Here is a 14525-nt window from a genome sequence, read left to right on the forward strand (position 1 = left end):
CTTTAACTCGTTATATTTTAAATCATTTTGCTTTAGTCAATTTTCACATGAATTTGTACCATTTAAAAAAAATAATTTCTAAATCATTCTGTACAAAATTTTATTTTCTCTGTAGCTTATTTACCAAGAAGCTGCTTGGTGAATATAAGTTGTATTTCTTGGTAAAAATGTTTCTAAATTTCAGTTATACATAGGTCTTCTTGTTTTATTTTCTCTGACATTGAGTAAGACATGAACATTGTTTAATATACTCTAGTCAAGTGTTTCTGTTTTAATGAATATTTTCTATGTATAAAGAGTAGGACAATGATTATCTATCAAATATTGTACCAACATAAATCTTAAGTAATATAAGCTCTGAGCTCAAGGCATTTGACTTGCAACATTCTTTATATCTATATTTTTCCTCTTTAGTATAAATTCTGTGTTGATCAGACAGAGTTGATAAGTAGGTAAATGATTTCTTATATTGTACACATATAGAGTTTTTCTCCTCAATGAATTCTGTGGTGGGTTTGAAGATGTGAGCACTATATAATGTAATTAACACATTCTTATCACTTATAAGTTTTCTCTCCAGGATTGATTTTTTGATGATCTTTAAAAGTGGAGATCTAGGCAAAGGTCTTGCCACATTCTGTATAGTAGCATGGTTTCTCTCCACTGTGGAGCCTCTTACATATCTTGAGTGTGAAGAATTTCCTGCAGCATTTCCCAGATTTTTCATATTTTATTCTCAGTAAGGAATCTTGGATACCCAATAAGATTTGGAAGATGAGTCAAAAACTGTTTCCAAATTTTGATGCAAACTTTTATCTTCAGTGTTGCATAAATCATTTAAATGTTTACATAGAAATTGAAGGATATACCCTAATTTGTACACTTGCAAGTTTTCTACCAATGTAATGTTTTGAATACCTCTTTAAAATGGGTGCTTTTATTGAACCTTTGCTGTACTTACTCTAGTCCAATTATATTTGTCAGAATCACCATAGTTCTAGTTCTACTACACTCACTACAATATCAGGATGCATTTAAAATTTCTTCTTTCACGCCGGGCGGTGGTGGCGCATGCCTTTAATCCCAGCACTTGGGAGGCAGAGCCAGGCGGATCTCTGTGAGTTCGAGGCCAGCCTGGGCTACCAAGTGAGTTCCAGGAGAGGCGCAAAGCTACACAGAGAAACCCTGTCTCGAAAAACCAAAAAAAAAAAAAAAAAATTCTTCTTTCAGATTGCTTCTATAAACATTATCTTGGGTATGCTTCTGCTAGAGAAAAGACTGTGACTATTGTTCAGGCCCATTCTGAAAATTGACATTGTTATAATGTTTTCTGAACAGCAATTTAGTGAGGATTGATGAGTTCAACAGGCAAAACAAAGTTCTCAAATTTCATTATTCATTGTGAAATTAATAAACTTATGTTGCAAATAATGTCTGAAAAATACTATGATGCATCTAAGTGCAATTTGACACTTGGTACAGTTCCTACTAAAGGAAATCTCCCATATAGAAGTCTTCCATATCAAGGAAGCTAGAATGTACTATTTCTTTAAAATTATGTGGCTATCATGCAGCCTTTTCTGAGACAGAAAACATTCTGTGACTAAGAGCTCTGTGGAACATGTCACATTGAGGACCCTGGGAAATATTCTGCAAAACTTACATTTCCACCACAAGTACATGGGGATGTTCTGTTTCTTAAGCATGAAGAGCCATCTTTTTTTACAGGTGGTTCCAAGGATATGTTCACCACAGTTTCCTACTAAACAAAATATTCTATCTCCTTTTCAACAGATTTATTGATTATATAGTATCTGTGCTTGCCATTGGCTATAATAAATACTCAGCACTGAGGCAGGGTGTGGTGACTTATGGCATTAAGACTCCCAACAAGAGGCAGTGGATAAAGGATATCTGTCAATTGGAGGTCAGACTGATCTACATAGTGTACTGAAAGATTGTAGAGCTATACACAAATGTCCTGTCTCTAATCAAACAAACAAGAAAAATACTCCAGGGAGTAGGGAACACACAGAAACCTCAGCAATGAAAATACTCTGCATCATTAGAGCTTCTTCTATGCTCATTGAGTCCCTGATGTCACCTAAAGAGAATTCAGAGTTCAGAATTCAAAGTCTTGCTTTATAGACTGATCTGAGCTACCTACTCCAAACTTCTGCTTATCTTTGAGGAAGGCTTGATACCTTGTTTCACAAATGCACATTGGATTGACATAGGGTTCAAATAATGGGTTCTTGTGCACTTAGTATTTTAATTATTTTTATATGAGACGAGTATATTAAAATAACATTTCTCCTAAAAAATTTTTGTGTAGAAACTCTGGATTTTGAGTTACTTCCAGGTTGGTGAGCCATAATGAAACTAGAGTGGTCCAATTAATAAACACCCTTTTCTGCATAATTGGACTTCTTTGTGTGGGTTCCATTTTCTAGTTCCAGTATTCTATTTCAAACATCTATAAGGTTGTTTGCTTGTGAACACATGTGCATGGATATGTATATATGCTTTATAGAAAACATTCTTGATTGTTCATCTTATTAACTGAGTCAAGATAAACACACAGCTGTTCAAGACAGCTAGTCTTTCTGTCTTTCAACATTCTCTGTGGGTATCCATGCATAGTGGGTATCCATTCCAACCTTGATCTGGATGTTCCAACCCCCATTGAGGCTTCGGTAACTGTCATGCCTACAAGGTGGGGTCAAAAGAGGACCTTGAAGACCCGAGATCCAAATGCACTGTCTCTCTTGGTTCCTGGACCCTGTACACTGGAGGTAGACTGAGCAGAGTTCTCCAGAGAACACTGCCGGACTGCGCCACACCTTTCCTAGACCCTGCAACCTACCTATCACTTCATTTGTAAGTTACACCACTAAATAATCCTTTCTTTTAACTATGTGGAATGGCCTTAATAATTTCACTAATATCTGGTGATCACATCATACAAATTCCTAAGGCATGGGTGGCTCCCACCCTCAGCCTCCTCCCTGGCTGCCAGGTACCTAAACCCACCTGCAGAGTTCCATATCATCAGAGAATACCTACACAGTTCCATTCCCAAAAAAGGGAGTAGCTAGTCCAGTCTCAGTTCCCTAGCTTAGCCCCGAGACCAGTGAAAAACCACTGTGAGTGAGTCGTTCCCCCTCCTCCTTGAGTGCCAGCTGCCTACCATCTTGGCTCCTGCCTTCAGCTGCTGCCAGCCAAGGTCGCCAGGAGACCCTGCTTTGGAGCTATACCAATGCCTCCTGCTGGCAGAAAAGTGCTTCTACACCCCCCCAAACCACAGAAAGGTAAGCTAGGCAAACAAGCGTCTTATTTCCAGTGAAAGTACTTGATAATTTTTTAACCTTAAAACTGACTAACAAATTTTGAGTAATTTTTGTAATATGGCTGACAACATTACCTCACAAGAATTTAAAAACCTTTTTGCCTGTATGATGAATGACATTTTCCTGGAAATATGCAACATCACTAAGGCATATGTGGCCTGTAACATCTTGACGTTCATTGTAATAATTCACACAGTGTTCAAAGACTGGTTTAATAATAAGAACAAAGATGAGTCATTATTGGGACTGATACAGGCTTTAAAAGATAGCAATGAAAGCTTACAGAAAAATTCTTTCTCTGGAATCTGCTAATCAGGATTTACAAAACAGGGTTGGACCCAAAATTGATCTTATTGATAATAAATGTGAATATTTAATGGATAGAACACTAACTCTCCAGACACTATATAAGGAAGAAAGATTATCATTAATTTATAAGATAAGGTCCATGGAATCATGTGTTTCTGAGGAACATAAAAACTTCTATGATTCCATGAGAAATCTGGAATCCCTTGCAAGAGAGGAGGTTCACTCCCTAGAACAGACCCTAGGTGTTCATTTGCAAGCCCTGGAAGAAACTCTCAGTTAACATGACAAGGGACCTAATAAGCAGAAGGGTAAGACCATACAGGTTGGAACATCTCCAAATGGCTCTCATACAATAGCTTATCCTGTTATCATCCATGAGAAGCCAGCAGATGACACATACCCTGAGCCATATATGACATATACATTACAAACAATTTCAACAAGGGACTTTAAAAATATAATGAAAGCAGTAGTTACACATATGGGACACACTCCACATATGTAAGACATGTTAATTTCATGGTCTACCTCACATAGAATCATTCCAGATGACTGGCATCAGTTAATTTCAGCTGTTCTAGAATATAGCCATCAGTTACAGTGGAAAAGCTGGTTGAGAGAAGAGGCAAGAAACTTAGAACCACAAGGTAAACTCAGAGGTTTTGTGATCTCCCAAGATCAAATACTTGGTGAGGGATGTTTTGCTGACAGGAATATACAAGCCAATTCTGATGAGCATACAATATCCCTATGCCATACAACTGCTCTAAATGCTTGAAAAAAATTCAAGAACCTGGAAAACCAATTGAAGTATACACAAAGATATTTCAGGAACCACACGAACAATTTACTGATTTTTTTTACAATGGCTGAACACAGCTATAACAAAAGCTGTGTCAGATAAAGAATTAAGGAAAGGATTAACTGAGTCATTGGCATTTGACAATGCTAATGCAGAATGCAACAGAATATTTACACCATTAAAAATCAGATCAGCTCCTTTGGAAGAATGGACTCAGTATAGTAATGGTGCTGAGTCTCTTAACTACAGTAATGAGGCTTGGAGAGGAGAGACAAATCCCAGAGGTGAAAGAAAGCCCCGTGGTACCAAATGTTTTAAATGTGGTACACCAGGTCATATAAGTAAAAACTGTACATGGCGTATTCCTAGAAGTAATACTTCTTCTAGGAATAGCCTAAACAAGAGACCCCAACCACCTCCAGGATTATGTAGAAGATGTGGCAAAGGCCGACATTGGACCAGTGAGTGCAGATCAAAAATAGATATACGAGGCAACCCTTTAATGGTGGGAAATGCCTCAGGGGGCCTCTTGCAGCCCCCCAAATCAAACATGGTACAAACATTCCCAGCTACTGTGGAAAAAATTCCTCTCCAGGACAACTGAATAAACCAATGCCTAATGTAAAAACCAATATGGCAATGGATAATAAAACAGCTCTGATAGATTAAATCACAGTTAACAAAGAAAACAATAAAATAAATATTTGGCAGACTTCCATAAATGAACAAAGACCAAAGGTTAGAATTTGAATTAATGGCCTGGTTCTGGAGGCCCTGGTAGACACAGGTGTGGATGTGACTATAATTATACCAAAATCTTGGAATCCGAATTGGCCTCTTCAAGAGGTAGATGTCCAACTTTTTTAGGGATTGGCGCCCTATCTCAGATAAAACAGAGTTCGAGATGGGTTGAATGCATAGGGCCAGAAGGACAGAGAGGAAGGCTGAAGCCATATGTAGCAAATGTAGCAGTAAATTTTTGGGGCTTAGATCTGTTACAACAGTGGAATACCCAGATCAAAATTCCTACACACTCAGAAAAGGAACACAGACCAATGCATGCTTCTAGGAACAATACCATAACATGCTATAGAAAACAGTCACCAACCATTCAGGCTGTACACAGAGCACAACTGCTGTTGAAGTACCAACAGCCTTAATTAAAAATGGCTAACTGTAGATGTATCCAACCTTCTTATCAAATAAGAAACACAGAACCAATGCAAAGAAGAAAGCCAAGAGGTCAGAGCTAAGAGCTAAAACCTTACCCTTCCTCCTGCGGTGGTCCTACCTATCCAAACCAGAGCTACCCCTGTGTTAAAGTCTTTATATAGAGTTCCTGTCCTGCCTTCTCATTGGTTGTAAACCCAACCACATGACCACCTCCTCACGGCCTGTCTGTATATGCCTCCAGGTTTTCCATGATTGGTATTAAGATTAAAGGCATGTGTATCCAATAATGGCTGTATCCCTGAACACACAGAGACTTACCCAGCTCTGCCTACCAAGTGCTGGAATTACAAGTGTATGCTACCACTGCCCTGCTTTCATATGGCTTGCTAATAGCTCTGACCCCCGGGCAACTTTATTTATTAACATACAAATAACATTTTAATACAAATAAAATATCACCATATTTCCCCTTTTCTATTTTAATAAAAAGGAAAAAAAGAAAAAGCTTATAACTAATATAAGAAAAACTATATACAAAAGTACAATAACTATATACAATATATACAAGTAATAAATACCTAAACAATGTCTAGTCCATTTGTATTTGACAAATTCAGAGAAAATAATTTCATTATCTATCCTATTTTGGTAAGTCCAAAATGTATCCTAATTAATCTTCAACTATAACTAACTAACCTTCAACTATAACTAACTAATCTTCAACTCCCTCAGAGACCCAAGAAGGAAATAATATTAGCTAACAAAAATAAAAACAGGAAGTGCATGCAAGCAACTTCCAAAAAATTTGTGAGTTGACAGAAACAGCCAGCTGTCTGGACAGTCACCTGAGGTTTCTCCACAGTGCTGGGGCATCATCTTCAGCCTATAGGCTTAGCATATCTGACAGACTCATTTGTGAAGTAGGATGTACACAAGGTCAACAGTTCAACCTCACATTGAGTGAGAGTAGTCCATGTACCAGAAACACCTGAATTCCACTAGTGTCATGTCATGATTCAGGATTTTAAATTCTAGAAATTGTTGATGGTTTTTTAATTCAGCTGTCCATTCTTCTTGGCTGTGTATATATGGCTTCATCTCAGCATCCCATTCTTCTCCACATCCCTCTATCAAATGCCAGTCTACTATTGAGGGGCATGAGCTTAGTTACTCTTCAAGAATAACTGTTTCAGCTGCTGTTCCATTGCACATCAGAGGCCATCGGCCCACTGCCTGTTCAGCTGCCTTCGAAGAAAAGGGCACTGTACCTTTTCCGAATTGCGAAGGCCACTTCAGGGATGGTGCCATATTGTCCTGGCCTCTGAAGATGCCTTTTGATAAAGCCATAACCACACTTGCTTTGGCAAGAATCAGTAATCCTTTGTTTTATGTCCTGTCTGTCCATTTTGTCCTGTTGATTCGAGGATACTTTGTTGTCCAGTGGCTAACTTTTGCCACAATGAAAGTTAACTCCATATGCAGTTTCTTCAATGCCCATATTTTCTCTGAAGTAGATTGGTACTGACAGGAGCCGACATGTCTCATAGTCATAACAAAAAAGAAAAATTTTCTAAATTATTAAAACATTTTAAATGCCATATTCTGTAGATCTCTGAAGGGTTTGAAGATAACCTGTCTATCTAAAATATATCTACTCAATCTTGAAAACATAGCTAATATAACTACAAGTTCTATTATAATGCCTAACTACTAACTTTCATTTCTTTATATCCTAATAGTTGGTAATAACATTCAAGGATCAGAAAATTGCATTACATTGTTAGATGAACGGTACAATTAGAAAAATATATATAACATTTTCTAACAATATCAATTTCAATATATATAATTTGTATACAATATAAAACAATCCATTCCAATGTAAAGTATTTACATTTTTCTTTTCTTTCTTTTTTTTAATAAGAACCTTAAATCTAATCTCCTTTGCTTAGCCTTTTTCCTAACCCTTGACAACAACTTGTAACCAACCCCCCTAATCAATGAAAATTATCCCAGACCCAAAACCCATTAAAAGACCAAAAAAAGCAACCGCCCCACACCACCTCTTTGGGAATGTGGGCGTCGTATTCTTGAAATTGCTTCCTGCTGGGTATGGGCGAAGGTATCTTTATCCTGAAAGAAAAATTTTAGGTTAATTGTCAAATTCTAGGAAAGGTAAATATATCCTTCATTATCCAGTCTGTGTATAATGCCAAAATTCAGGGTTTATCTCAAATCCTTATTCAAGTAGTCTTTGAGACTGGATTATCTCAGCTAGCTCTCTCAAAATTGCTCTGAGCACTTTGTAGTTCAAAGCTGATCTGTGGATGATGTTTGTCAGCTTAGTGATGTTATTATTGTCCACGTGGAATTGTTGTTGTTGTGGGGCCCCATCTTCTTCCTGGAGACTTCAGTTGATGTTAGGCCTAACCGTGATTTCCTGCAAAAAACTGGTAAGAGACTCGAACACAAAGACTATATATGCGACTTTTTAGAATTAGTTAGTACTCTATATGACCACTGATATCTTTTTGTTTGTTTGTTTGTTTGTTTTTTTGTTTTTTGTTTTTTTCGAGACAGGGTTTCTCTGTGTAGCTTTGCGCCTTTCCTGGAACTCACTTGGTAGTCCAGGCTGGCCTCGAACTCACAGAGATCCGCCTGGCTCTGCCTCCCGAGTGCTGGGATTAAAGGCGTGCGCCACCACCGCCCGGCGACCACTGATATCTTAACAAAGTTTAAAATGTATATATACCTATATATATTGATCTTGTAAATTTTGATATAAAATTCATGCTTTAAGAAAAGTTTAAAGAATCAGAATAGAATCAAAGAGTTGAGATTCGTAATAGAATAGTCCCTTAATTAATTTGGCTTTTCTCCTGTCCCATAGCAGAAGATGGCTCTTTTCTTCTGGCATGATACAGGGAGTTTGCATTTTCCTTTTAACAACATGCTTGAGTTAAAAGGAGAGAGCCATTCTCCAACTCCAAAGTCAGCTTTAAATTTTAATTGAACTGGGACTATTAGAAATTAAATAGTGTTAAATCTTTAAAGAAAAGCAGAAACAAACATTTAGGAAGACATAAAATTTTTTTAGATAACATACCCATACGCCATTTCACTTTGTTTCTTAGGATAGATGATTTGTCCCTTTTCTTTAGTTGTCTCATTTGTCCAGTGTTCTTCAAATTCCTTAACCTTCATTCTCCTAAAAGACAAAAACAAAAACCTTTCCCCAAGGATTTTTGGGGATGTTCCTTTTTGACAAGTTATCTGATTAAATGAAAAGGCATGTGTTACTGGTGTAAGTTAGTTTAAATTGGATGTTTACAATAGTTGATGAACTATCACCTCCTCTAATTAAGAGGTTTCTCTTGTTCAAATTGAAACTTTATCAATTTTGATGGTACCCACAGCTTATCTTCTCCTGTAGAAATAAAAGCAAAACCTCATCCCCAATGTAACACATACCCTGGTTTCCATTCTGAGGTCAGCACATCCTTAAAGTATATAGGTTGATTTAATTCTGCAGTTTTTTCTATTAACCAATGTCTCTATGCAGCTGTTGTTTCTTTCTCATTGGCATTGAGAAAATTCAAAGTTAATAGAGCATTATGTAGTCTATTTCTGGGGGTTTTTGTTACTCCTTTTTGTTTATTTAGCATATCCTTTAGAGTTCTGTTTGATCTTTCTATAACTGCTTGACCTGTAGGATTATGTGGTATACCTATAACATGGTTTATATTATAACAAGCAAAAAACTGTTTCATTTTAACAGAGACATATGATGGAGAATTATCAGTTTTGATTTGTGCAGGTATACCCATAATGGCCATAACTTCTAGCAAATGAGTGATTACAGAATCAGCTTTTTCAGAACTCAAAGCAGTTGCCCATTGAAATCCTGAATAAGTATTGATAGTGTGGTGTACATATTTCAGTTTTCCAAATTCTGCAAAGTGAAACACGTCCATCTGCCAGATTTCATTCCTCTGAGTACCCTTTGGGTTACATCCTGCTGGTAATGGTGTTTGATTGTAGAAGGAACAAGTAGGACATTTCTTTACTATTTCTTTGGCTTGTTGCCAGGTTATGGAAAAATCCTTTTTTAAACCTTTACTATTGACATGATGTTTTTTATGAAATTCTGAGGCCTCCAGCACATTTCCTATCAATAATTTATCAATCTCATCATTGCCTTGTGCTAGAGGGCCTGGCAGACCAGTATGGGATCGGATGTGAGTTATATATAAAGGATGACTCCTTTTTCTGATTGTATCTTGTAATTGAATAAATAATGAAGTTAATTCTGAAGCATCGTGGATAAATTCTGCAGTCTCAATATGTAATACTACTCTTTCAGCATACTGAGAGTCAGTTACTATATTGAGAGGTTCTGAAAAATCCATTAATACCAACAGAATAGCATACAGTTCTGATTTTTGAACTGAATTATAAGGACTTTGAACCACTTTACTTAAATTTTCTGATTTGTAACCTGCCTTTCCTTGTTTGTTGGCATCTGTATAAAATGTACGAACTCCAGATATGGGTTTTTTCCTCACAATTTGAGGCAAGATCCAATCAGCTCTCTTTATAAGATCAATTCTATTGCTTTTGGGATATTTGCTGTTAATTTCTCCCAAAAAAATTACTACAAGCTTTTTGCTAAGCTTCATTTTCTATCCATAATTTTTCAATGTCCTCCTTAGTTAAAGGTACGACAATTTCTGCTGGGTCTATTCCTGCTAATTGACGAAGTCTCAATTTTCCTTTCCAAATCAAGTCAGAGATTTTTTCCACATAAGTTTTTAATTTTTTATTTGGTTTATTTGGTAAAAATATCCATTCCAATATAATATCTTCCCTTTGCATTAATATTCCTGTTGGGGAATGCCTAGAAGGTAAAATAACCAAAATGCAATCCAGCTTTGGATGAATACGATCTACGTGCCCTTCATGTACTTTCTTTTCTACCAAGGCCAATTCTCTCTCAGCTTCAGGTGATAATTCTCTTGGACTATTTAAGTCCTTATCACCTTCTAAGATTTTAAACAAATTATTCAGTTCATCATTTTTTACCCCAACAATAGTTCTTAGATGAGAAATGTCTCCAAATAATCTTTGAAAGTCATTAAGAGTCTGTAGTCGATCTCTCCTAATTTGCACCTTTTGAGGTCTAATTTTTTGAAGTTCTATTTTATATCCTAAATAATTAATAGAATCTCCTCTTTGTACCTTTTCTGAAGCAATTTGTAATCCCCAGCAAGGCAAAATTTTCTTTACTTTTTCAAACATTCTTTCTAAAGTATCTGCATTTGAATCAGCTAATAAAATGTCATCCATATAATGATAAATTATAGATTTAGGAAATTTTTTACGTACCACTTCTGATGGCTGTTTTACAAAATATTGGCACAAAGTTGGGCTATTCAACATTCCCTGTGGGAGAACCCTCCATTGAAATCTTTTAACCGGTTGAGAATTATTATAAGTAGGCACTGTGAAAGCAAATCTTTCTCTGTCTTTTTCTTGTAAGGGTATTGAAAAGAAACAATCTTTTAAATCAATAACTATGAGAGGCCATCCTTTTGGTAACAGAGTAGGCAAAGGAATTCCAGATTGTAAAGAGCCCATTGGCTGAATTACTTTGTTAACTGCTCTAAGGTCTGTTACCATTCTCCATTTACCAGATTTTTTTTTATAACAAATACAGGAGAATTCCAAGGGCTGGTTGATTCTTCAATATGCTGAGCATTTAACTGTTCTTCCACCAGCTCTTGTAAAGCCTGGACTTTCTCTGTTGTTAAAGGCCATTGCTGAACCCATACAGGCTTGTCTGTTGACCATTTTAAAGGTAGAGCTGTTAATGTTTTTGGAAGATTATCAGTTGTTGTGCCCTGTTCTTGTATGACATGGATGGCTGGTGAGCACTCATTAGAATAATATCTTTTAATATTTCTCTCAGAAACAGGAACCATGTGATTGCATATTCTCACTGGCTTGAAAGAAATGTGCAAAATTTGCACATATGTGTTGACAATTGCTAACCAGCATTTGATTGTCATAAAGCCAACTCCATTGTTGGAACAAGAAGCTGACACTATTATTGCAGCCAAGAAACTGAGAGCAAATTGGTCCTGGGCCCTAGATAAAAAAATATTATTATTCTGCTTAATGAACATGGCATTAGACTAATGCTATATTGTTGTAGCCACAGATTAACACATTACTCATCCTTCAATAGAGAAATCTTAATATGGAGATTTTGAAGAATTAAGCCCTACCTAGGATTCCTTTATCTTAACCCTTGCATCAGGGTTCAGTCACCTGTGAATAAATGATGGCAGAGAGAACATAAAGACCAAAAAAATGGTAAATGACTCTAGGGAAGAAGAGGTTTACAAACATTATAAGAACAACGGCCATGCAATCACCAAGTCTTTGACAGCAAGGCCAAAACCCACACAAGCCCAATACAGGCAAAATATCAGCTTATAAAATGGAAAGTTGCTGTGGGCCACAGGAATATATCGTAAATACTCAGCTGATTATGGCAAAGTCACTACCTGGAGGGATCAAGGATTTCCTACAGAGGAAGTCAAATTCCAAGGAGCTTTTGGTGTTACTTGACCAGTTATATATCAGCTGTCTGCTGTTACGAAAATCATGTGTACCTGCATAGCTTTCCCAGTTGATTTTTCCCTAAGAAAGGCTAACAGTGTGGACTGATCACTCTTTGGGCATACACATTCCAGGTATTTGGAGAACAACCTCAGGAAATTCTACCTCTGGAATCAGATATCTTCCTTAGCCACTTTCAAGGACTAGCGGTAATAATAGTCCACATGAAAGTTTCCTGATTTTAGGAAAATTCCACAAGGAAACGCTGTCTAAGTCAGGTGGACGTTAAGCAAAAGCTTTACACAATTTAGGTCAGATCCTCCTTTCTTACAGCCTTACTAACTTAATAGACCTCTAACTCCTTACTTTACCACTTATAGGAATATTTAGATAACCTTCTCCACTGACAGCTATGCTCAGCCCAAAAACCAGTTCAAGCCTCCCTGTAATTATCATCATTGGCAGCATCTGGCCAGGTCTATCCCCAGATGGAGGAAAGTACCTTATCAGAGATACCTCTGTACTCTCTAAGAACAGACTTAAGCATCCAGGCTACCTGATTGAGAAGGCCTGGCAGATGTGCCAACTAAGCTTTACTTTCTCCTTTCCCAAAACTTACCTGTAGTTCCAGATTTCTCTTTAACTACCACCAGAGACATCTAGCTGTACACAGGTTGCCTAGCAACTGAGCATACTTCTACCCACCCTGCAGAAAAATAGCAAATAGCTTGGAGAGATTGGAGCCACAGGAAAAAATATGACAGTTTTACTTTCTCCCATTGACCTAGCAACTTATAGATTTTTAACATTTTCTACCAATCACACTTAAGATTATAGTTGAGGACATAAGAGCCCTCTTCTTAGATATTACCTGAATTAGCCTTTAGTTAATTCATTGCCCCAATAATCACTTCCCTATTGTGTTGCAAATGATAATTAACAGTTATTGACTTTCTATGTGATTCTTATCACCCCTCTGTTTGACCCTAGAAGCCTGGCTTTACATTGCTAAGGGATTACTGCTTATAAGTGAGTACATACCAGGACTTTCAGAGCATGAAGGACTGAGAAAAGGGTAGAGAATGAAAGAACTAGATGGGTAAGAAATTGAGAGGAACAAACTGAGATGGGGAAGAACTAGATTGAAGGGCTAGAAGAGAGTACTAGAAGAATGAGATGGAAGATGAGGAAGAACCAGATGGGGAAGTACTAGCTGGGTAAGAAGAAGCTGAAAAGGACCTAGATGCGGCAGAATTAAGATGATAGAATTAAGATAGAACTTAGAGGGAGCAATAGATAAGTATAGAGATAAATCAGGCAAGAAAGGAGCTAGACATGAGAACAGAACTGAAGCTGTGTATAAAGGATGCTATGCCAGAGGAATTAAAACAAGTGAACTATAGAGTTCAGTGAGCTGAGATTCTATTTCCCAAAAATAGTCTTCACCATTAGTAGTTCTTTCTTCTGAGCCCTGAGATGTATAATATTAAGGCTGGTCCTTCTAATATTATACAGGAGAAAGTGGACCCAAAATCACAACTTTGTGGCAAGAACATACGTGCAGTTCCTACATTCCAGAAGTAAGAAAATCTATTTTTCAATTGAATAATACCAGGATATATCAATCACATTCAAAGTCTTGTGTTTAGAAAGAGTTGGCCAGCCCAAATATTCTTTGATTTTTACCTATTTTCTGTTCTTTCTTTGACAGAGATGTGGTGCATGAATCATGACATTGGATTGGTGTGGTACAAGGATGGTATACAAGGAGGTAAAAAAAAGAAAAATATATTAATCCAGATATAATGTGAAAATGTTAAAAAAAATTTAGAAAAACCCTAAAATCACTGACATACAGGAGAAAATTTCAGTCATTTGTTGGAACACAAAATAAAGTCCCACATACATTGTCAAATTGCTATTGGCATATTAAATTTCATCTAATCAATATTTTGATGAAATGAGGAAAAATTATGTAATTTTTTATGTGCTAGATCCTAGTGTACTTTTCTAAATGAAATTCTTAGGCATTGTTTCTAGTGAGGAGCTGGGCTAATCCCACTTCAGTTATGGTTTTCTTCTTTTTTGTACTCTACACATAAACCATTGTTTCTTTCCAACTTACCTGGTTCTCTGCCTTTTACTTTCTCTGTGTTCATAATCCAGGGTTCTTTATTCTGTTCAAGGCACAAGACTAGCTCTGGTTTTGATACAGAAAGGCCTGTGAATTAGAAGAGCTATATGATAATTTATTCACATGATGGGGA

This window comes from Peromyscus californicus, unplaced genomic scaffold (assembly GCF_007827085.1).
Source record: "Peromyscus californicus insignis strain IS unplaced genomic scaffold, ASM782708v3 Scaffold_65__1_contigs__length_234695, whole genome shotgun sequence".
NCBI lineage: Eukaryota > Metazoa > Chordata > Mammalia > Rodentia > Cricetidae > Peromyscus > Peromyscus californicus.